General features: G+C 41.1%; 1 protein-coding gene across 12 annotated transcripts in view; it reads left to right on the top strand.

Moving 5' to 3' along the window:
- The window catches only part of RARB (retinoic acid receptor beta), a 769,461-nt gene that overhangs the window by 240,657 nt on the left and 503,681 nt on the right, over nt 1-25,123 (top strand). The window contains exon 5 of one of the 12 annotated variants that reach the window (XM_045037694.1): nt 1,506-1,601. The exons of 10 other annotated variants lie outside the window; for them this stretch is intronic. The gene's annotated coding sequence lies outside the window, so the exon portion shown is untranslated. Of the gene's footprint in view, nt 1-1,505; nt 1,602-25,123 lie in introns of those variants that run through there. One more of the 12 variants, XM_045037696.1, reaches the window with a different exon arrangement.

The raw sequence follows: 25,123 nt of genomic DNA on the forward strand, positions 1-25,123 counted from the left end.
ACCCAGAAATGGGTAGAGTTTCCATATACTCCAAAAAAAAAAGTCACAGAAGGAGAAATGTAAAAGCAATCTACGTATCCAATGCAACCCCTATCAAAATACCAACAGCATGTTTTTGCAGAACTGGAGCAAATAACAGTAAAATTTGTATAGAACCGCAAAGATCCCAAATAGCCAAAGCAATTCTGAGAAAGAAGAACAAAGCTGGATGCGTCACAATTCCAGGTTTCAAGGTACAAGCCAAGCTGTAGTAATCAAAATGGTGTGGTACTGGCGCAAAATAGACACATAGGTCAATGGAACAGGATAGAGACACAGGATATACAGGAAAAGACCCTCACATAATCACTTGATCTATGACAAAGCCAAGAATGTATAATAGAGAAAGACTGTCTTTTCAATAAATAGTGTTGGGAAAACGGGACAGTACGTAGAGGAATGAAACCGGGCTTTTTTATAACACACGTAAAAATAAACTCAAAATGGATTAAAACCTAAAAGTGAGGCCTGAAACCACAAAATTGCGGAAGAGAATACAGGAACAATTTCTCTGTCATCAGCCATAGCACCCTTTTCCTAGATACGTCCCCTAAGGCAAGGGAAACAAAAGCAAAAACTTATTGGGACTACCTCAAAGTAGAAAGCTTTTTCACAGCAAAGGAAACCATCAACAAAACAAAAAGCAACCTAATGAATAGGAGATATTTGCAAATGATGCATCTGATAAGGGGTTAATATCCAAAATATATAAAGATCACACACAACACCAAAAAACCAAACACTGTAGGGCACCTGGGTGGCCCAGTCGGTTAAGCATCCAACTTTGCCTCAGGTCATGATCTCCTGTTTCCTGAGTTTGAGCCTGGCATTGGGCTCTGTGCTGACAGCTGAGAGCCTGGATCCTGCTTCACATTCTGTGTCTCCCTCTCTCTGCCCCTCCCCTGCTCGCACGTGAGTGCTCGCTCGCTTGCTCGCTCTCTCTCAAAAATAAACATTAAAAAAAGGGGGGAGGGCAAACTATCTGATTAAAAAATGGGCAGAGGACCTGAATAAACATTTTTCAAAGAAGACCTCCAGATGGCCAACAGACACATGAAAAGATGCTCAACATCATTCACCATCAGGGAAATAAAAGTCAAAACTTCAGTGAGATATCATCTCATGCTTGTTAGTTAAAGATAAGAAACCAGTGTTGGTGAGGATGTGGAGAAAAAGGGGCCCTGTTCGCTGTTGATGGGAATGTAAATTGGTATAGCCACTGTAGAAAACAGTATGGGGGTTCTTCAAAAATATTTTTAAAAATAGAAATAGCATATGATGCAGTAATTCCACTATTGAATATTTACCCAGGGAAAATGAAAAAACTAATTCAAAAAGATACGTGCACCCCATGTTTATTGCAGCATTCTTTAAAATAGCAACCTATGTGTCCATCAATAGGGTACTATCTTATAATCTGTTTTTAATATGCTTTCTGATTAAAGGTGCTTTTTAATTTGTTACAGTTCTCAAAGGAAATATAGAATTAGCATATGAGCATAGAGAATAACGAAAGACTGAGAGAACAAAAAAATAATAGCCGTGGAATCCATTTTATTGTGGTAAGTCACTGCAAAATTACGTCTTGACGTATAACTTAAAATGAAGTAGCAATTAAGAATTAGGAATTCCGCTCTTGGATATATACCCAAGAAAGATGAAATATGCCTGTACAAAGCTTCCATTGACGTGTTTATGGCGTCGTCGTTCATAGTAGCAAAATAGGGAAACGACTCAGGTTTTCACCAATGGTGAGTGGGTAAATAAAATGTGGTATCTCCATACAAGGAAATACTACAATAATAAGAAGTGAAGTGCCAGTGCATGCTGTAACCTTAATAAACCTTGAAAGCACTGTTGCACGAAAGAAGCCAGTCACGACAGACCCACGAGTTCAGTTATGTGAAATGTTTAAAACATGTAAATCTACAGACAGCAAGTAGATGATTGGTTACCTGACACTGGCGATGGAAAGATTCAGATAAGGAGTTGCTGCTAATGTGTATGGGGTTTCTTTCTGGAGACAGAAAATTGTTGTAAGAGTAGGTCATGGTGATGACCACACAACTCTGAATGTATTAGAAACATTGAATTGTCTGCTTCAAATACGTGAAGTGCGTGATCTGAAAGTTCTCTTCGGATTTTTTTTTTTTTTTTTTTTTTTTAGTATGTAACTTTCCTTTGGCTTTTTAGTCCATAAGACAAGAGGCGTGTAAATGAGGACCATGTCCGAGATCATTTCCTAGACAGAAGTGAAGATTAAGAATAATAATGGATTTCAGTAATCTGAAGTCGAGTCTGGAAGGTTAACCTTCTCAGCAGCTGAGATCTATGCTGGCGGGTGTACCAGGGATGATTTAAATCCCACAGTGAGGAAAGTTTTGTTTTTGTTTTTTTTTTAATGTTTATTTTTTGAGAGAGAGGGCGCAAACCGTGGAGGTGCGCAGAGAGAGGCAAACAGAGGGTGGCGAGCTTCATGCGGAACTCGAACTCCCGAACCGTGAGATCATAATTTAAGTTGATCTCGTTGATCTCACTGAGCCAGCCAGGTGCCCTGAAAGTATTTTTTTTTTAAGTTTATTTATTTATTTTGAGACAGAGCACTAGGTTGGGGGACGAAAGAGAGAGGACAAAAGAGAATCCCAAGCTGGCTCTGTGCTGTCTCTCAGAGACCAACACAGCGCTCGATCCCACAAATCGGGAGATCATGCTCTGAGCCGAAATCAAGAGTTGAACACATAAACTGACTGAACGGCCCAGGTGTCCCGTGAGGACAGTATTTTATTCCCCTTTCACTTCTCCTTCAAACTTGAGATTCTTGTGCTGTGAGAGGCTTTTTGATGGCATTTCCTCTTTTGTAACCCTTCTTAAAGATCAGTCCTGAGTCTCAGAGCTAACCTCAGGCCATGCCATCTAACCAGGACTCATTTAAATGGTTTCCATCCTTTTCATAGTTTATCTTCTATCTGAGGTCATTGAAGCTGATACGTGGCTTGCGGATTGTTATAACTTACCCACCTTAGATTTATTCAGCTAAAAAACAAGTGTGGGAACCTAAATGGAAATAATAAGAATGAAAGTTGTCGGCCAATCAAAATTCATGCTAGTGCAACCTGCTTACCTATAGTCGAAGGAGCAATTTAAAGACTATAGCAGACATAAAATCTTGGAGCTTGAAGCGGCCCGTAGATGATTTAGTTCAACACCTTTGTTTTACCTCTTTGGTCTCACAGACCCTGGGAAGTTGGGCCTTGGACAGGCTCACATTTTCATACCCAGCTTCAAAATCAGAAGCACTGGTAACTAAGAAACAGTCTCAGAAGAAGGTGTATTTTGTGTGAGCCGAGCTGGTATTGACGACATTCCGTGATGCCACGCGCTCTGTTAGGAAAGAGCTTCATGACCAAATCCAAGATTACAGCCATCTTCCCATTTCTGGTTGCATTTGGGTGTTTGTGAGCTTCTGTTGTCAGGGCAGCCACAGAGCTAGAGAAGGGGGAGTTATCAGAGGCAGGGGGGAGGAGAGGTAGGCCTCTCTCGCCTTTTCGTAAATGCCAAAGCTAATTTCAATGATTGCTTTAGCGATATAATGATAACCAAGATTAAAGCAAGCAGGAATCCACTTTAAGCTATGAGAGCTGGAATTTTAGATTTCATTATAAGATTGGCATTTCAACCAAATAGTAATATAATGGCGATGGATTTCCATTTTTTCTCCATTTCTGTTGAAATATTATCTCATAAATATACTTTGATACAGAAGAGATCTCTCAATTTCATGAGAGCCCAAGAGCCCTGTTTTATTCTTATGCTGACTTATCTCTAAAATATCTTTTTGATGTACAGCTTCAATATTCTTGCCAATGTCCATGACATCAGCAATCAAAAATGGCATCAGTTGTAGGTTTTTTCACATATAGTTGTAGGTTATCCAAAAAAAAGACTTCTGCTTAGCGCTCACACATCTTTATAGTATTATCAAGGGATGTTATGGTTCATGCAGCTAATTGTTCCAAGAGGAGAAAAAAAAAAAAATACCATCCATGAAAGGAGGCAACTTTACCCAGTGCTATTCTAAAATGTGTACAGAGGGCACATAAGGAGGGAACTAATACTTTTATGTATCAGTATTTTTTTTAGTTTTATTTATTTTGAGAGCGAGTCAGTGCAAGTAGGGGAGGGGCAGAGAAGGAGGGTGAGAGAGAGAATCCCAAGTAGTCTCTGCACTGCCAACAACACAGCCCAATGTGGGGTTCAAACCCACAAAGCCACAAGATCACGACCTGAGCCGAAACCCAGTGGGACACTTAACCGAGTGAGCCACCCAGGCGCCCCAGTGTCTTTTAAACCAGAGGAAAGGTGGTATTTGCCCAAATTCTGTTGAGAAGATGGAAGTTGTGAGAGCACACACCTGGAAAGGAGTAGAGTTCTGCATTTCTCTACTCTGCCATGCTTACAGGTCCAAAAAGTGACCTGCAGACCACATCCACGTAGGCCGACCTTCCCAGGCTTCAGAAATGAAATCTTTCACCCCCCGAGGTTGTTAGCTACACGGGTACCGACAAATGTCCTGATCAATGAGGATCATTTAGTTGGAGACCATAATAAATTGGTTAGGTACACTTGATTTCAAGTGCTATTCTAAAATTTCATATTATTTTTAACTTGCTTCCCTGTGCTGGAGTTAATCCTACATTCTTGTTAAGTTCTTACTAGTGTTTTAGTTAGGAAAACCCCTTGGAAGGAATCGGAGGTTCATCTGGTTTGCATGTAATTCCTATGTATATCAAATACTACTTTGGAGAAACTGGCTTTCTGAAATACTGGCATTAAAGAACTAATTGTTGGCTTAATAACAAAGCTTTTCCTCTAGACGGTCCATTTAAAAAGAAAGCTGAATGCTTTCCTCTTCAAGGAATCTGTTAAACTACAGAAAAACCTAAATGAACCTTTGAAGTATATAAGAAACACTTGTCAGGGTTGATAGTGTTACAGTGATGAAAGCATCATACAGGTGTTTTCACTAGCTGTGCTACAAAGCCCGATCAATTTCTGTTGCTACACTCCTCATCATTTAACAACCATGACCAAGGTACAGACACGAATGTGACTGTTCCAGCCATAGCCTGAACAGAAATTCATGGCCGCTTTCCTTATCATGGTAGGCAGAAACTGTAAGTTTCTCAAATAAATGGGCAGTTAGGTAATATTTGGTACTGTATCTCGGGACCTGGGATGTGAATATCCTGTATAACTCTGCCGACCAAATGAAAAACAGTGCCGGAAAGGCTGGCTCATGGATGAAAGGCATCGGTGGTCTAACCCTGGAGGAAGAAGGAGCCACTATTACTTGGTCCAGCTCATGGTTTCACACTTTAGCTTTTGAGATTGCTCTGTAGAATCCCTCTCTTTTAACAATAAGGAAATGATTTGTTGAAGGAATAATGTTGATGAGGGCGACATTGGTACTGCTTTCATCTGCGATCCATTAACTAGTGCAGCAACGTGCCCTCCCTCCTTCGCGGAACACAAGCATGGGAAAGTCGGACACTGCCGGCTATAGAATAAACATTTATTTTTTCCTGAGTGACCGAAAGTTCCCTTATTACTGTGATGTCTAAAGGAGCTGCTGCCTTTTCATTGTAACATGAGAGACATAATTTTCTTGCTGTTTTCCAAGGCTGTCAGATAATAGACAAATTGCCTTTGATAAAACATGCTTTCAATTTTTCCAATGCAATAATTCAATTTTCATTTTCATAAGGGATTGTTTATTTCGATGACTTGAATCGGTTGACTAGGATGTCAGTGTCTAGTACTCATCAGTAAAGATTGTAGTCTGAGTTATAATTCAGGAGAGCATATGTTACTATGAAATTTATTATGTACAAATGCTTTTCTGTGTTTAATTCTTGAAAATCAGGAGTGACAACTCATTTGAGTAAATGATTTCTCTTGGCTCTGTTTCTCCCTAAAAGTCACTTGGAAACAAAGGCGATTTGTGCAAGTATTTACTGAAGAATTTGGGCAGTGCTGTTTATTAAAGAAAAATGGATTCGACTCCTAGTATCTCAACTCCTATAATTTCTTCTAGTAGTTCATGTTCCTCTTTTTAATTTCACTACTCTGTGTGTACACACTTATCTTTTTCTCTGGCCCTCTCAATACATAAAGCAAGTCTCAAAAGAGCTTTAATTAAAAAAAAAAAAAAGGTAGTGTGTATATGTGTGTATATATATGTATGTGTGTGTGTCTCTGTATACGTGTCTCTATATATACACACACAGAGACACATGTATATATATATATATAGTAAAAAATTTGGATATCAAAAAAAGTAAATATTATCCATTAAATTCCATGTTTACTTCTTTGTCCTCATTGATCTCTGTCATAATTAAGAGATTAACATCTGAAAACTTCTGTTAACTGTCTTAGCTTGCCTGTCCGATCGTGTATTCACTGTGCGAAGGCAGAGGAGGAACCCAGCACCCGACTGCGATGCTGTGTATCCTTCCCCCAAGCCCTGCCTTAATTCCAGTTGATAGCTGAGCAAACAGTGAACTCCTACCACATGCCGGATACTGTGCTGAACACCAAAGACACACAAGTAATTAATGCATAGGTCTTAACTGGCAGATAGAGACAGATGTGTACTCACTGAGGATGTGGCTAACTTTGAATGGGCATCTGGGAGAGGTAAGCATTTCACATAGGTTATAGAGAGAAAAGTCTGCCTGGAGAGATCATTTGCGTGTTCCTGGTGTGTTAAAGGTAATTGAAACTGGAAGTTGAATTATATTCCCTGAGAGAGTATAGAGAAGAGAAGTAAAGCACAGGTCCAAAACTTGGAGACGTTTAATGGTTGGCAAGAGGAGGTGAGCTTGCGAAAGACTGAAAAGAGACAGAAGGAGTTAGGAAACCAGAAAACGTGGTATCCGGCGGGCCCAAGGAAAGAATGTTTCAAGATGGAGGAAGTAGTAATAAGGTCTGAAATATAATCATTAGGTTTAGCCACATGAATGTTCTCGATGACACTGATGAGAGCGGTTACGTGGTGAGGTGTTACCCAGAAACCAGACAGAAGTAAACGCAAAAGTGTTAGCAGTATCATTGAAGGCCTGTCACGTTTGAACATGTTGATGTAATTATTTGGTGTAGGGTTCCGATGTTTCCGTTCTTTAAAATGTGAGCTCCTCATGTGCGTTGACTGTCTTGCCTCTGATAGCCCTAGTCCTAGTGCTGTACCTGTCCTGTAGAAAGTGTTCAGTAAATGGGGCGCCTGGGTGGCGCAGTCGGTTAAGCGTCCGACTTCAGCCAGGTCACGATCTCGCGGTCCGTGAGTTCGAGCCCCGCGTCGGGCTCTGGGCTGATGGCTCAGAGCCTGGAGCCTGTTTCCAATTCTGTGTCTCCCTCTCTCTCTGCCCCTCCCCCGTTCATGCTCTGTCTCTCTCTGTCCCAAAAATAAATAAACGTTGAAAAAAAAATTTTTAATAAAAAAAAAGTGTTCAGTAAATACTTGATGAATAAATCTTCTTTCCTTTACCTGCTTCTCCTGTGCTTTCTCTACCATTTCCTTTTCCTGCATTTGAGGGGCTGCTAGGTTTTACCAGTTCTTCTGCAACGGCTCTCCCTGTCAGTTTGTGGCTGGTCGCAGATGAACTCTTGTTCCTCTAAGAAGTTAAATCTTCAGTTAAGAATTAAATTACAACATACATAAAATCCCTCTCCTTCCACTCTGTGTATCTCCTTCTTCCCCTGTCTCCCCTCGCCCTCTGTGTGAGTGTATGTAACTCCTCCCTCCCTCTCAACTGCTCTTCGTCCCTCGGTATCCTTTGCCTTTTAAAAGAAAAATTTTTTTCGTGTTTATTTCTGAGAGAGAGAGAGAGAGAGAGAGACAGAGAGAGAGAATGTGAGCAGGGGAGGGGCAGAGAGAGAGGGAGACACAGAATCTGAAGCAGGCTCCAGGCTGTCAGCCCAGAGCCCGACGCGGGGCTTGAACCCAGGAGCCGTGAGATCATGACCTGAGCCAAAGTCGCAGGCTTAACCGACCAAGCCACCCAGGCGCCCCTCCTTTGCGTCTTTGTAAGTATTTATATTCCATCTTGACCCAGAACACGTAGAAGTAAGGAAGAATCTCTAATGACTACCCTTGTCCCACGAAGAGATATTTGAAAGCTCCTTTGAGAACCACAATAGATTGACACGACAACTGGAACAAATAGTAAAGGGGCAAAATCACTTAGGTTCGATAAAAAGGCATAGATTATCAAATGAGGAAGATTCCGTGAGGCTGCCTACGTCCCCTTTGGTTAATGACGCCAAGAGAAAACAGAAGTTAGGAAATGGGAATATTAGCTACTGTTTTCTTTGTCCCACCCATGATGATGTTTTAATCCTTAGACACCCATTCACTAACAGGATTTGACTGAGCTTCTGTGTCTTGTGGTGCGGTCCCTCAGTGCAGAGCGCTGCCCGGCCGCTGAAGGATGAATCTGATTGAAGCAACAAGGACCATCTATAATGGCACCCGCCTTTACCTTCTGTAATGCTCAGGGGAGGAGCAGCTAATCTTCGGGATGGCCAATTCTTTATGGTTAGTATCAGAAATGAGCCTATCAATCAGCCACATGAGACTTTTAAAGGGGCACCAGGGCCATAAACTTTATGAAAAAGGCCAAAGATTGCATTCAGCCCTCAAGCAGATACACACTTACCTTAAACCCAGTTCGGGGCTGGAAGATTACATCTTCTTTTTTTAAAGAACGACAAAACAAAACAAAACAAAAAAAACCCTTACGAAGTCAAGACCCCCCCACACTTATCGAGGCGTTTAGAAGCTAAGAGGTAAGAGATAGCGGTTGTCGGGTTGTCCAACAAATCTTGCCTCCTACAGGAGCACAAAGGACAGAAGAATGGCAAAGAAAGAAATGGTAGAGAGGAAGGAAAGAAATTGGGCTGGGAGGGGAAGAAAAAAAGAAGACTAGAGAGAGATGTTCCTGGAGTCTGTAAATACTTGCCTGTTTATGAGATGAACTCATTGAGGGGACTTGAAAAATCTCCTTGATTTATTCACTGTAGGCAGAAGTTAGAGAAAATCTCATTTTCATGAGCTTCCCTTCCTATCACTCAGTTCCCTGGTGACACAGAAAAGTAAACCTTTTCTAAGGGTTTTCCCAGACAGGTTGACATTTTGTTGAATTAACTGGCATATATTGTACCAAATTTATATGCTGCATCTCTCCACCCAAGCAAGGAATGATTTTACATTGAATAGGGTTTTTCGGGCACCGAGAGAACTCTGGAAACTTTCTAGGGCGATCTTGCTTCTGAAGTCTAGCTGTCTGCCTCAAAAATCTCCCCCATGTCTCACTGCCTCCCCGCCTGGATATAAATGGTGAGGGCATTCTAAATCTCAGCGGAATTACTCTCTGACACCCGAGATCGGTCCCCTGAGGTTCCCTGTGTGTGCACTGTCACAATGTTTTATCTGGTAGATATCAGGAACATCTGAAATATTTGGAAAAAGGTGTAAGGAGCGAATGTTAGATGAATGAAGCATCATATTGCTGGCACAGCTGGGTCTGTTTTGATCCCAGTGGCAAATATTCCATATATAAATGCTGAGCCAAAAACGAACAGTCTGTGTTTTGGTGTGTCTATTTAAGAAGCATATGCTACCCAATGACTGATACGAATGACTCTGGGAGGCAGAGTTGTGTCCATAGTTTCCTAGGGCTGCTGGAATGAAGCTACGTGAAGTGGGTGGCTTAAACAACAAATGTATCCTCTCTCTGTTCTAGAGGCTAGAGGTCTGGAGTCAAGGTGGTGTAGGCGGGGGGACGATGGGGGTAGAGTCTCTACCTTTCCTATCACCCTGCAGTTTCCCTTTCTGTCTTCACGTGGCTGCGTCTTATAAGACAACAATCCTCTTCTTACTTCACTATGATTTTAAGGTAATTATATCCGCAGTAATTCTATTTCCAAATAAGATCACATTCAGTGATTAACACTTTATCCCCCCCCTTTTTTTTTGAGGGGCAGGGACATAATTTAATCTGTATCAGCGACAACAAGAGATGTTTGTTTGCGGTCTTAATCAAATACACTCAGACATAGTTCTGATTTAATATAATATACGCTTAACTAGAAACCATTGGTATTAAAGATTGTCCTAGGTGCTGTTTGAGTTATAGGAGGTGATCAATATAAGACCCCTTCCCTGCCCGGCAAAACCTCTAGGTACCTGAAAATAGCAGTATCACATTATTATTTAAAAAAAAATTTTTTTTAATTTACATCCAAATTAGCTAGCATACAGTACAACAGGGATTTCAGGAGGAGATTCCTTGGTGCCCCTTCCCCATTTAGCCCATCCCCCTCCCACACCCCCTCTAGTAACCCTCTGTTTGTTCTCTATATTGAAGAGTCTCTTAAGTTTTTTCCCCCCTCCCTGTTTTTATATATTATTTTTGCTTCCCTTCCCTTATTTTCATCTGTTCTGTGTCTTAAAGTCCTCATGTGAGTGAAGTCCTATGATAATTGTCTTTCTCTGACTAATTTCACTTAGCATAATCCCCTTCAGTTCCATCCATGTAGTTGCAAATGGCAAGATTTCATTCTTTTTGATTGCCGAGATACTCCATTGTGTGTGTGTGTGTGTGTGTGTGTGTGTGTGTGTACATATGTATATATATATATACACATATGCACACCACATCTTTATCCATTCATCCATTTGGGCTCTTTCCATACTTCGGCTATTGTCGATAGTGCTGCTATAAACATTGGGGTGCGTGTGCCCCTTCAAAACAGCACACCTGTATCCCTTGGATAAATGCCTAGCAGTGCAGTTGCTGGGTCATAGGGTAGTTCTATTTTTCATTTTTTGAGGAACCTCCATACTGTTTTCCAGAGTGGCTGCACTAGTCTGCATTCCCACCAGCAGTGCAAAAGAGATCCTCTTTCTCCGCATCCTCGCCAACATCTGTTGCTGCCTGAGTTGTTAATGTTAGGCATTCTGACAGGTGTAAGGTGGTATCTCATTGCGGTTTTGATTTGTATTTCCCTGATGATGAATGATGTTGGGCATTTTTTCATGTGTCGGTTGGCCATCTGGATGTCTTCTTTGGAGAAGTGTCTATTCATGTCTTTTGCCCATTTCTTCACTGGATCATTTGTTTTTTGGGTGTTGAGTTTGATAAGGTCTTTATAGATTTTGGATACTACCCCTTTGTCTGATATGTTGTTTGCAAATATCTTCTCCCATTCTGTCGGTTGCCTTTTAGTTTTGCTGATTGTTTGCTTCGCTGTGCAGCAGCTTTTTATTTTGATGAGGTCCCAATAGTTCATGTTTGCTTTTGTTTCCTTTGCCTCCGGATTCATGTTGAGTAAGAAGTTGCTGCGGCCAAGATCAAAGAGGTTTTTGCCTGCTTTCTCCTCGAGCATTTTGATGGCTTCCTGTCTTACATTGAGGTCTTTCATCCATTTTGAGTTTGTTTTTGTGTATGGTGTAAGAAAGTGGTCCAGGTTCATTCTTCTGCATGTCGCTGTCCAGTTTTCCCAGCACCACTTGCTGAAGAGACTGTCTTTATTCCATTGGATATTCTTTCCTGCTTTGTCGAAGATTAGTTGGCCATACATTTGTGGGTCCATTTCTGCATTCTCTATTGTGTGCCATTGATCTGAGTGTCTGTGTTTGTGCCATCACATTATTATTTTTTTAAGTTTATTTATTTTGAGAGAGAGAACGAAGGGGAGAGGGGAAGAGACAGAGGGAGACAGCAGATCTAAAGCAGGCTCTGTGCTGACAGCAGAGGGCCTAATGTGGGGCTTGAACCCATGAACCATGAGATCATGGCCTGAGCAGAAGTTCAGATGCTTAATCGTCTGAGCCACCCAGGCACCCCAGCAGTATTCCATTATTAAATGGGTTTCAGATATATGCAAATTTTAGTAGTTATAATATACAACACACAAAGGGTACAAACAGTCGCTAATATTTATATAGTACAAAAGTATCTGCGGGGCGCAATTCTAAGTGGTTTACATTCGCTTACTGCTCATGACGGTCTTGTGTGGTGAGTACAAATCAGGTCAAGCCCTTTTCTCAGGGAACTTCTATTCTCGAGGTTTGTTTTCTAGTCCCTGTGGGTCTGAGTGGTTTCACTGGTATGAGATAAAATGAACTTTGTGAGCCTTTCCTGCATGTCTAATGCACTGGTACTGTTGTCTCCATTTCTTTGTTGCTGTGCTTTGGGGGAGGTGTGGGCACCAGAGGGTTTTAGCGTTTAAAACCTAGGTGGAGGGGCACCTGGGGGGCTCAGTCTGTGAAGTGTCTGACTTCAGCTCAGGTTATAATCTCACAGACCATGACTTTGAGCCCCATGTCAGGCTCTGTGCTGACAGCTCAGACCCTGGAGCCTACTTCGTGTCTCTACCCCTCTCCTGCTCACGTTCTATCTCTCTCAAAAATAAATAAACATTAAAAAATTTTTTAAAAAAAGAAAACATAGCTGGCATGGCTTTCACTCGAGATCTTCCTTTGCCTTGGGCTGCTGAGTTGACATTTACCAGACTGAACAGACCATGTTTGTTTGAGGTCTTGAGTGCCACTGACAGAAACGAGTACAAAATAGGGTCGCTAAAATAGAAGACGACCATCTGAAAGTAAGCTCCATGACCACTAGAGTTTCTGTGTTCACTGCCATTTCTGTAGTGACTAAAAGAGTAGCTGGCCCGTTAGAAGATGTTCACTAAATATTTGTGGAACGAATGGATGATGGTAATTAGCAGGCATTTCAGACCCAAAGCTTAAATCTTGCCACGGAAAACAGAGGGTGTTCCTGGCTTTTAGTACTCACCAACAAAATGTCAGCTGTGAAATTAACATTATATATTACGCTCCTTTGGATAACTGATTTGAAACTTTGCTGAAACGAAACCACGCTGGAAGTCCAGCAATATTTCTTTCCCAGACACCCCAGCCAACACTTAATAATCCAAATATTTGGTCTGACCTGAGTGGTTGGTTTGTATGGCATTCCTTCTTTAAACTCCTTCACACCAAAGAAGGAAAATGTGAACCGGAAGCTCCTTTGCAACCCTGGTTCTCTCACTTCCCCTCCAGACCATAGGTTATTTTCTTTTTGATGGCAGTATAATCAGTTGCCTTCGAAGGCCGATAATGAATTATGAGATGCTGATGTCCGGCATGATTAAAAAGGTGAAAGGTGCAAATGGGAAAATATTTAGAGTAGAAACCAATCTTCCAGTACAAGGAGAGACTGTGCTGAAAATCACTTTGGAGCCTAAGGAGATGAGTAAATTCAATGGTGGGACATTTGGGTAAAAAGCCAAACAAAAACAAATTCCCAGAGACTCTTGGGAGCTATCAACATGATGTCTCAAATCCTTTCGGAATCTGCCGTTTTCAGGATAGATCATGCCATGAGTAACATATACTATTTGGAGAACACAAGTGGAGAACAAGCTGTCTCTTACCTTGCCCTGGAAATGGTTTTGCGTTTGATTCTTGATTTCGGCTCAGGTCCTTGATGTCACGGTTCGTCGGTTTGAGCCCTGAGTCAAGGCCATGTGCTGACAGAGCAGCACCTGCTTGGTATTCTCTCTCCCTCCCGTACTTGTGTGTGGGCACGCATGCTCTCACTCTCAGCCTCTCTCTCTTTCTCTCTCTCGCTCTCAATAAACTTAAAAAAAAAAAAAATCTTGTTTCTGTGTTTACCTTTGCTGCTAGAAGGTTGCGTGATGCTTATGTGCCAAATGGCCCCTGTGGCGCTTCCCCAGTGCCCCCCTCCCATGGTACAGGTTACAAACTAAAATATGTTTAATTTTAAATTTTAGAAAAATCGCTTTTTGTTTTCATTGACACATTTTTAATCACACATCTGGCCAGTTTATGATATTACCTCAGAACTGCCAGTTGTTGGAGTTTGAGCCTAAAAACATCTGAAATAAGAAATAAGGAAAGACCCCATTCAGAAGTAATGAGCCCTTTCTGGGCAGCACATGTGAACTACCTCAGTGATAATGTTGTATAACATCCCAAGATTCCTATATTAACAGGATTATGGATTTGCAGATGCAAAAAAAAAAAAAAATTGGGGGCAAATACGATTTGGATGCCAAGATAATGATATAGGCACCTTCTTTTTTCCTTGAAGTCGAGCAGACAAAGATACTACCTCTCGTAGCTAAGAGGGGGATTTCGTACTACACTGACCTATTTTTTCCCCTGCCGTTTAAATACTGGCATTCCTTTCTCCCGAAAGAGTAGTAGGGACATCTCAGTGATTGACGTTCTCCAGGACAAGAGGTCCAAAGTCAATATCGGCAGGAACCGGGCGAGTGATAACCACGTGAGGAATGATTTGGGGGGAAATAAATAAGAGAATTGCCAGAGTCCTAATGAAGCAGAGAATGTTTGTTCCTTACAAGGGGATAGTAGGATTGATGTTACGTAAGAATGTGGCCCTGGGTTGCCAGGATGTGCTGACATTTCTCCCTGTCCTCTCTCTTTGTGTGTGTGTGTCATTCAAGTTTAGAATGCCATGCAGGACATCAGTTTGTGATCACTGCTTTAGGATGTGTCCCAAGGTATCACCTCAGAACATTACCCCTGAAAGAAAGTGGACACCATTCAAAATAGGTTCCCTGGGCTTAACAGTTTGAAAAACAGTGGGTTAAACGGTTATTGGCTTTCTTGACTGCAGGGCTTCTCAGAACCTTAAATAAATTACTTACGGAGTAAACCTCCAAGAGGAAGTTCAGGGTACCAGTCATTTCCCAAACCCATCTGACCTTTGGACCCCCTTGCCGTGGATACTTCATCAAAGTACTTTGAAAGACTATGCAGTAATTTACTTTGCAGTAAATAATGTGAGTGTAATTCCTGTAAGTGAAAATCCAAGGGGGACGGTAGATGTTGACAACAAATAACCTTCTGAAAATGAAGATGCTTGTGAGTGACCTTGACAGGTTGGAAACCAGGATTTCAAGCTGTAGAGTACAAGAGGGAAACAGTTGTGATTGATGGATTGATTGAGTTATGTTGGTCATCAGCTACCTTGTGAACTGGACTTTGTTGTGATTATTGGAATGTTTGCGTTTTAGAATTTTGAAATGAGAGTGTGAGTGGAGATAAGGGCTAATCTATTCTGCAGTATTTGATGAAATCTTGACTTCGGATGCTCATTCATTCAACGAGTGTTTCTCATGTACCTACTAAGTGCCTGGCATTGTTGCTCTCACGGAGGAGAGTCTGGGATTTCATTACTGGCCTCACTAATGCCAGTTTTAAGTTAAACCCAGGCATCAAATTAAAATGTGCATTTTCAATTCAGAATTTATCATGATGGAGAATGGCTAACGCAAAAAGGAATAGCGTTTCCTTTCCTCAAGAGTGTCGCTGACATTATGGAAATGAATAGCTTGTTTCACAGCCATTTACTGAGTCATAATATGACCTGACTCGGTTTGTAGTTACCTAGATAGCTACAAACAATATTGGCTTCCCCTTCAGATGCTGATAATCAGAATGATAGGAGGGTGGGTGTTCACTTTTGCCCAGACAATTCCTCCTGACAATTCAGCATACCACTTCCCTTTCCTGTTAATTCCGAAGAATTCTCCACTTCTGTGTTCATACTTTGTTCATTCTCTGTGTCATTCTGAACCTCTAAATACTTGTAAATATCGAAGCCCAAGTCACATGCCACATCTCTGTAGAGTCCTCTTTGATCCTTCCTACCAGAAGTTTTAAAGCCCACCATTCACATCTATAACTTTGTTATGTCTGTCAATATTTCTAACCTAAGGGAGAAAATAGTAACTCAATAATGTGTTCAGTAAATGTATATTAAGGTTCTGTTGTGTATTACTGTACTACTGACAATCGGAGATGAAGTGGACATCGAGGTAAATGAGATGATCGTCAGCCTGACACTAGTAACACAGTATGTATTTGAGTAAGTCTTTCCTGTGCTTACTTGAAGCTATAGACTCATGGACTAAACGATGTGATCTCCTATGTACAGTGGCCAAAAAGTTGACCAAGTATGGGCTAGATTTTTTTCCACATTCCTCGATCTTAGTTTTCTTTTTTTTATATTAAAAGATTTTTTTGGTGTTTATTTATTTATTTTTTTGAGAGAGAGAGAGAGAGAGAGAGAGAGAGAGAGAGAGAGAGAAAGAAACAGTGTGTGAGAAGGAGAAAGCCAGAGAGGGAGACACAGAATCCAAAGCAGGCTCCAGGCTCCGAGCTCTCAGCACAGAGCCCGACGCGGGGCTCGAATCCATGAGCCATGAGATCGTGACCTGAGTCGAAGTCAGATGCTTAACCTACTGAGCCACCCCCGCGCCCCCTTAATCTTAGTTTTCACTGCTACCGTTTGAGAATGCTTTGGCAAAGAAAGATAATCTTCCTGGAAATCCTATGTCCATTCCATTGTGAAATGCTATCGACTCCCTCTCTTTATGTGCTCTAATTTCAATTTCATTTACAGGTTAAAACAAAAAACAAAAAAACAGCCTTCTCTGTTCTTAGCCATCCTGGGCAGAGACTATGTAAGACGCAGGTATGGGTTTCTTCCAAGAATTCAGCGAGGGCCTGCCACTTGACGAGAAAATTACCACTCCATTAGAATGTGTCTACTTAGGTTTTGTCCTCAAGTTTGCTCAGCTTGTTTTCCCCCGCAGATCCAGCTCTGTTTTCCTCTCCTCTACCCCATCTTTCTCTGTTAATGAAAATTGTCCTTCAATCTCTGTTTATCCTTTGAGCCAACAAACCAGTTTCCGTGGCAGCATTATGGTTACAGCACACAGAAACCTTTTCTGTGCAGTAATTTAGCTGTCAGTCTGGAAGTGGTAAAGCCGGAGAAAGATGGATGCTGAGCCTGGGGCATGCCTGAGCAGATCCGGTCATGTCCCTACTTGGATGTGCACTTATTAAAGTAGAAAGGAAAAAATGTCCACCCCAATTTCTCTGGGCCATGACTACATTATAGCCGGGAAAGTATTATTTTTACTGGAACTCTGCTAATTGCTAGGAACCCTCTTATGATCCATAGAGAGGATGGGGTAGAAGGTGGAGATCATTTAGCGAGAGAATTGTCCTCAAAACCAACCGGAACAGCAAACGGCTGTGACATTTGTGGCAGAATCCCTGGATGCAATATTATATCCGTGCAATGTTTTGGCATTATTTGGCAGGGGAGAGAAAGTATGAACCTGGGAGCTTCCTGTAAAAGAATAAGTCTGCAAAAGAAATAATTTCAGGTCCATCCACTGACTAATGACCATGAGCAATCAACAAATTGACAAATTAACTCTCCTGACACTTGGGTTTGTAGACCAACAAGTTGTTTGATTGTACCATTAGATGTCTGAGAGTGCTGGAAAACCCACAGTCAGCATCTGGTCATCAAAGTAAATTTTGAATGGTTAATTCAGAGTTTATTACATTGTATTCTCAACATACTTTTATTAGGACGAATCCGTCTATTCGGGATTTAAGCCCTCACTTAAAGTAACGAGCCCCAAAATTGAATAGTGTCTACACAAACAATTTATTTTTAATTTGGGAGCATTATATATGCCTTATACATGTGATGGCAATTACTAGGGTTCTGTTGCTTATTTATTGATCTTAAACATTTTTTTTAAGTTCATTTGTTTTGAGAGTGAGAGAGATCACAAGCAGGGGAGCGGCAGTGAGGGGCGAGGGTGGGGAGAGAGAGAGAATCCCAAGTAGGCTCCACGCTCTGCTCTGAGACTGACCCGGGCTCAATCTCTAAACCGTGAGATCATGACCTGAGCAAAAATCCAGTCTGACACTGTACCGGCTAAGCCACCCAGGCACCCCTCTGTTTGTTTTAGACTTGAATTTGCCCACATTTAGTTTTCTTTTTTTTGAGCCCCCAAGAGGACACCAGATACTACTCTGCCCTAGTATGCACCAAGTATATTTTCCCTGGAATTCCTCTTTGCTGAAATTTTTCACGAATAAATGATCCCGCGCCCAAGAGGGTTTGAAAAGTTTTCTCTTATGTTCCCGTTTTGAAGAGTCCCTCTGAGCATTTGCATATTAAAGATTTTGAAGAGGTCACGCAATAAATTAAATCTTTATGGTTTTGTTTTTATACAACAGTGTTCCCAAAACCTACTAAGCCACTGAAGGCTTTATGTAGATAAAACATCTACCGTGTGGAAGAACAGAGAACCTCACTGTGCTCTGAGAAGGAAGCTCTGCTATGAACCACAGTGCTTCTTGTGAGGCAGAGTCTGAGGGTAGGGTTTGTAAGAAAATTCTGGTCCAGTATGACGAGAGCTATCTATGGACACCATGATACCCAAAGCCATCAGATCTCCTCTTCTCCTAGTTTTTTAGATCTTTGTGTGAGAAAGAGCCACTTCTGTCCATCATTTCCTGTGTGTCATCTACAGTAAGCCATCTCTACCTTTGGCCCCGGGAAGAAATATGTCGGTCTTCCTCACGTGTTCCAACCCAATATTGACCATTAAAACGCTCCTCAGAGGAAAATTTCTTGTTTCCTTCAACTGTTCCTTTTGAACCAAATGCATGTGAGCAACGTTTTTAATATTTCTGTTGAGGTATATTGTGCCCACAGTGGAATACACATATCTTACTTAGAGAAAGCAGTGAGTTTGACCGATGTGTACATGGATGTAAACAATGTCCTTATCAAGATAGGCTTCCATCCCTCCAGAGAGTTCTCTCAATTTGACCAAACCCCTCTTCTCCACGTTCCAAGTCCACCAGGGCTCTAGTTTCTGTTATCAGAAGTTAATTTTGCCTCTTCTAAAACTTTATAAGACGAATCCACCATCTTGTCTCTGCCTTGGTATATAATGCTTTTTAGATTCATCCACATCGTAGAGTGTTTGGGTAGTTTGTTCCCTTTCGCTACTGAGGAATATTCCATTCTACGAATGTACGTCAATTTGGCCTTGCATGTGTGGGTTTCTTGCTGTCCTCTTTGTTCTGTAGATCATTGTGTCAATTTTTCTCTGATACATGTCACTTTAATTACAAGTTTTCTAATCTAGTTTGAAATCACAAACTGTGATGCCTTCACCTTTTCTTTTTTTTTTTTAATGTTTATTTTTGAGAGAGAGAGAGAGAGAGAGAGAGAGAGTGACAGCTGGCAAGGGGTAGAGAGAGAGGGAGACACAGAATCTGAAGCAAGGCAGCTCAGAGCCTCACATGGGGCTCATGCTCATGAACCATGAGAGACCAGTGACCTCAGCTGAAGTAGGACGATTAACCAACTAAGCCACCCAGTCGCCCCGTGAGCTTTTCTTTCTCAAGACTGCTTTTGATGCTCAAGTCCAATGTTTCTCTTTTTGATCTTGGAGAGATTTTGCATCTGCTTTCATCAGGCATGTTAGTCTGTCATTTTCTCATGGAGTCCTTGTGCTATCAGGGTTAACACTGGCCTTCCAGAATGAATTTGGAGTATCCCCCTCCCCTTCCATTTTTTGGAAGAGTTTGAGAAGGATTGATATTTCTCAGTTTTAAGTTTATTTATTTTGAAAGAGAGAGTGCATGTGCAGGAGTGGAGGGAGGGGCAGAAAGAAAAGGAGAGAATTCCAAGCAAGGCTCTGTGCTGCCAGTGCAGGCCAACCTGGGGCTTGATCTTATGAACTGCAAGCTCATGAGCTGAGCCTTGATAGATCAAGAGTCAGAACCTTTCCTGACTGAGTCATCCAGGAGCCCCTGGTATTCTTCTTTAAATGTTTGGTAGAATTCCCTGAAGCTATCTGGTCCTAAAATTTCCCTTATTGGAAGGTTTTTCATTGCTGGTTCAGTTTTCATACCGCTAACTGATCTGCTCAGGCTTTCTGTTTCTTCTTGATTCAGTCTTGGTCATTGTATAGTTGGAGGAATTTATCCATTTCTTCTATGGTGTCCAGTTTGTTGGCAGGTAATTATTTCTAGAAGTCCCTTATGATTCTTTATAATTTGTGATACCAGTTGTAACATCTTCTCTTTTATTTATTTTGAGTCTTCTTTTTTGCTTGGTGAGTCTAGCTGAAGGTTTATCCGTTTGGTCTTTTCAGGAAACCAGTGTAGTTTCACCAACCTTTTTGACTCTCTATTTCACGTATTTCCTCTCTAGTATTTGTTATTTCCTTCCTTGTACTAACTTCGGACTTAGTTTGTTCTTTTTTAGTTTGTTAAAGTGTGAAGTTAGGCAGTTTGAGACCTTTGTTTCTTAATATTGGTGGTTATCACCATGAACTTCTCTTCTAGAACTGCTTTTGCTGCGTCCCGTTAGATTCGGTATGTTGTCTTTCCATTTTCCTTTGTCCCAATGTGTATTTTTACTTTCCTTTGGGTTTCTACTTTAATCCATTGATGAGTAGCATGTTATTTAATCTACACGTATTTGTGAATTTTCCAGTTTTCTTCTTAACATTGATGTTTATTTTTTAAATACTATGTTAGGAAAGGATGCTTGATATGATTTTAATCTTCTTAAATTTACTGAGGCTTACCTTGCATCCTAAAATACAACCTATCCTGGAGAATGTTCCATGTATGCTTAAGAAGGATGTATATTCTCTTTTAGATTGAATGTCTCATAATCGCCTGTTAAGTCTATCTGGTCTAACGTGTCATTTCGGTCCAGTGTTTGCTTATTGATTTTCTGTCTGGATGATCTATCCATTGTTGAAAGTGGGATATTAAAATCCCTCAGTATTATTGTATTGCTGTCTATTTCTCCCTTTACATCTGTAATACTTGCATTACGTATTTAGGTGCTTCTATGTAGGGTACATAAATATTTTCAAATGCTTTATCCTTTTGTTGCATTGACCCTTTTCTTATTATATAATGACCCTCTTTGTCTTGTGTTACAATCTTTGTCTCAAAGTCTTTTTTGTCTGGTGTCAGTACAGCTACCCAAGCTTCTTTAATTTTCCATTAGCCTGGAATAACTTTTTCCATCTTTGTACTTTGTCTATGTGTATTCATAAAGCTGAGGTAAGTCTCTTGTTTGGTGGTGTTTCGTTGGGTCTTGTGGGTTTTTTGTTTCTGTTTTATTTTTATGTTCTTATCCAGCTACTCTGACTTTTGGTTGGGGAAGTTAATCCATTTACATGTAAAGTAAATATTGTTAAGTATGGACTTGCTGCCATTTTGTTAATTGGTATTTGTTTTTGTTTTGTAAGTCCTTTGCTCCTTTCTTGCCCTCTTTGTGATTTGATGACTTTCTTTAGTGGTAGGCTTACTTCCTTTATCTTTTTTGTATCTAGCATAGGTTTTTGTTTTGTGGCTATTACTATTGAGGCTTATATTAAACATCATACATTTGTAACAGTCTATTTTAAGTTAGCACCCTAAGTTCATATGCATTCTAAGGCTGTCCATTTTTACTATGTTCTCCCATGTTTAATGTTTTTGATATCACAGTTTGTCTTTTTATCTTATGTATCCATTAAGATATTATTACACTTACTTTTTACTAATTTTGCCTTTCAACCTTCTTATAAGATTTATAAGACCTTAATCTATCACCATAAGAACACCGTATTATTCCGAATGAATTAAACTACATATTTACCTTTGCCAGTGAGATTTATCCTTTCATGTATTTCCCTGTTAGTAGTTAATACCCTTTTGTTTCAGCTTCAGGAAATCCCTTTACCACTGCAAGGTCCTGCTAGTGATGCTGAACTCTGGTCAGGTTTTGCTTGTCTGGAAAGCCTTTTCCCTCCCCTTCCATTCTGAAGGGCAGTTTTACCAAAGACGGTATTCTTGTTCAGCGAGGTTTTTTTCTTTCATCACTTTGGATATATTGTGCCACTCCCTTCTGACTGGCAGTTTCTGCTGAAAATTCTGCTTATGGTCTTACTGATGTTTCCTTGGATGTCACAAGTTTATTTATTTTGAGAGAGACAGCTCCAGCGGGGGAGGGGCAGAGAGAGAGGGAGAGAGAATGCCAAGCGGGCTCCACACTGTCAGTGCAGATCTCACAAACCATGAGATCATGACCTGAGCCGAGACCAAGAGTTCGACACTTAATGGACCGAGCCACCCAGGCGCCCCTTTTCTTTTTGCTTCTTATTGGACACTGCTCTTTGGGTTGGCCAATCCTTTCTTCTGTTTCATCCAGTCTACTGTTGAACCCCTTCATGGAATATTTCGGTTCAATAGTTGTATGTTTAGCTCTGTGATTTTTGTTCAGTATTCTTTAACATTTTCTATCTCTGTTGAGATTCTCACTTTGTTCATGCATTGTTTTCCTGGCCTCAGTGACCACTTTATGACTGTTAGAATTCTCTATCAGATAAGTCACATATCTCCGTTTCGTTAGTCTTTTTCTAAGGGTTTATCTTGTTCTTTTGTTTAGAATATATTTCTCCGTTTCTTCATTTTTCCTAGCTCTCTGTGCTGGTTTCCATATATTAGATTTTAAAAAAGCCACCTCTCCAAGTCTTGAAAGAGTGTACTCGTGCAGGAGATACACCTTATTTTTCAGTCCTGCCCTAGCCCTGACTCTTGGTCGTCTTTCAGACCTTTGTGATTGTCCAAGCAGCCTTCACTGTTCTTAGTGACTCCAAGTAGTTGAAGTTGTGCCAAGACCTGTCCGTGTCCCAAAGGGGAGGATTTCAGCCATCATCTAGAAGCAGGTTGATTGGAAGCTGACTCTCAGGCAGCAGTTTTCCATGTGGGCGTGAATAGCTCTTTGAGTGGGAGACTGGGAGATGAGCATTTCTGTTGGCTCTCTCTGCACTGAACTTTGGAGGAACAGTCAGTTAAAAACTTTATTTTTTCCTACTATCCTGTGGAACTAGTGAACATAAGTGCCACTGGCTACGAGAGCCAGGCTATCAAGGGATGCGTCCCCTGGGCGGCAGCCGCAAAACCTGGGGGGCCCCAGAGATGTATATAAGCTCTTTCTCAGAAGATACTAGGAACCTGGACTGAGGCAGAGGGAGAGCCTGAGGATAACATCTTCTAGCTTCTGTAGTCCCTGGAGAATATTGCCGTCAGACCCTAGATGTGTGTTAAGTTAGAAGCCTGCTCCTTGGATGAAACTTTTCAGATAAACAAATAGGCCTCTTTCACTGAGAGACTGGGTTTTTTTCAGTCTGCTTCCTCTTGCTGGGTGGTTAGCCATGGTGAGTCCATGCAAGCCTTGAAGAACTAACTGTCTCTTAGTTCACTGTAGCCCTGTAGGTCTTCTGGATGCAAGCTCCATTGGCTTTCAGAGCTGGATGTTTTGGGATCCTGTCCCTCAGGTGGAAGTCTTAACAGCTGGGCCACCAGATAGAGGCTTCAAACCCTTAACTCCTTAGAAGCTGAGAGTTTTGAGTTCCCATTATACGTTGTATGTACAATGACAGAACTGGAAGGGATGGGGTTTATGGAAAGGTTGTGTCTTGTACTCTCTTACCTGTTTTTGGGGGGGGTTTTGTCCTGTTCTCCCAATGTATGAGTCACTCTGTTTCCGGAGCTTTTTCAGGGGGAGTTGTTTTGTATGTAGCTGTAGATTTGGTTTGTGCAAGAGAGAAGGTAAGTTCAGGAGTCTCCCACATCTTCATCTTGAGTTGAAACCTCATGAATTTACTGTCTTTCATTATGAATGATCCCTCTCCATCTCAAATAGTGCTCTTTGTTTTGAAGTGTACTTTGCTGATGTTTATATAGCCACAGCAGTTTAAAATACCTGTTTCTAAGATAGATTTTCTTCAATATTTTTCTTTTAAATTCTATGTCTTTGTTTTTTTCACGTGTATGTAGTTTAGAGAGAGCGGGGGAGGGGCAGAGAGAAAGAGGAAAGGAATCTCAAGCAGACTCCTCACTGTCAGCACAGAGCCAGATGCAGGGCTCGAACTCATGAATCGTAAGATCATTACCTAAGCGGAAATCAAGAGTCAGACATTTAACTGACCGAGCCACCCAGGCGCCCCATTTATGTCTTTAGTTTTAAAATGTGTCACTAGTAAAGAGCATAGGGGTGAGACTTGGGTTTTTTTAAATTAGTCAATGTAGGGGCGCCTGGGTGGCACAGTCGGTTAAGCGTCCGACTTCAGCCAGGTCACGATCTCGCGGTCCGTGAGTTCGAGCCCCGCGTCAGGCTCTGGGTTGATGGCTCAGAGCCTGGAGCCTGTTTCCGATTCTGTGTCTCCCTCTCTCTCTGCCCCTCCCCCGTTCATGCTCTGTCTCTCTCTGTCCCAAAAATAAAAAAAAAAATAAAAAATAAAACATTGAAAAAAAATAAATTAGTCAATGTAATTATGATATGGTTGGATTTATGTATGGCATCTTGCTCTTTGTATTATATTTCTTCCATTTTGTCTTTGTAGTTATCTTCCTCCTCTCCTTCATTTTAGAGATAATTGGAGAGGGTTTTATTGTTTTTCTCCTCTATATGTTTATTAGCTATACTTCCTTTTGTCTATTTTTGTACTTGTTTTAGGGATTATAATACATATCTTTAATTTATGCTAGTCTACTTTTTTTGGGTTTTTTTTGTTTTAAAGATGATTTGGTTTGAGAGAGTGTGTGAGTGGGGGAGGGGTAAAGATGGAGGGAGAGAGAATGCTCCATCATGTGAGCGCAGAGACCAATGCAGGGCTCAATCCCACAAACCATGAGATCATGACCTGAGCTGAAACCGAGTCAGTGGCTCAACTGACTGAGCCACAGAGGGACCGCCATGTCTGCTTCCGTTTAATGTTGTATCTCTCCAAGTGCAAGGTGAAAAATCTTCCAGACCTATTCATTCCCTCCTATCCTTTGTGCTACTGCTCTCATATCTTTTACGTATTATGTGCGCCCTCAAGCACAGTGCTGGTTTTTTTCTTTAAGCAACCATTTGTCTTTTAATACATTAAGAAACAAAAAATATTATTTATGTTAACCCACACATTCATCTTTATAAGAAATCTATTTCTTCGCGTAAACTTAAATCTCTCTCTGTACATGACTTCGACCTGAGGAACTTTATATGACATTTATTATAATGCAAGTCCCCTGATGCAGAAGTCTTTAAACTTCTGTCAATAGCCAAGTGTTTTTGTATCACCTTTG

This window comes from Felis catus, chromosome C2 (assembly GCF_018350175.1).
Source record: "Felis catus isolate Fca126 chromosome C2, F.catus_Fca126_mat1.0, whole genome shotgun sequence".
In the NCBI taxonomy this organism is placed as follows: Eukaryota; Metazoa; Chordata; class Mammalia; order Carnivora; family Felidae; genus Felis; species Felis catus.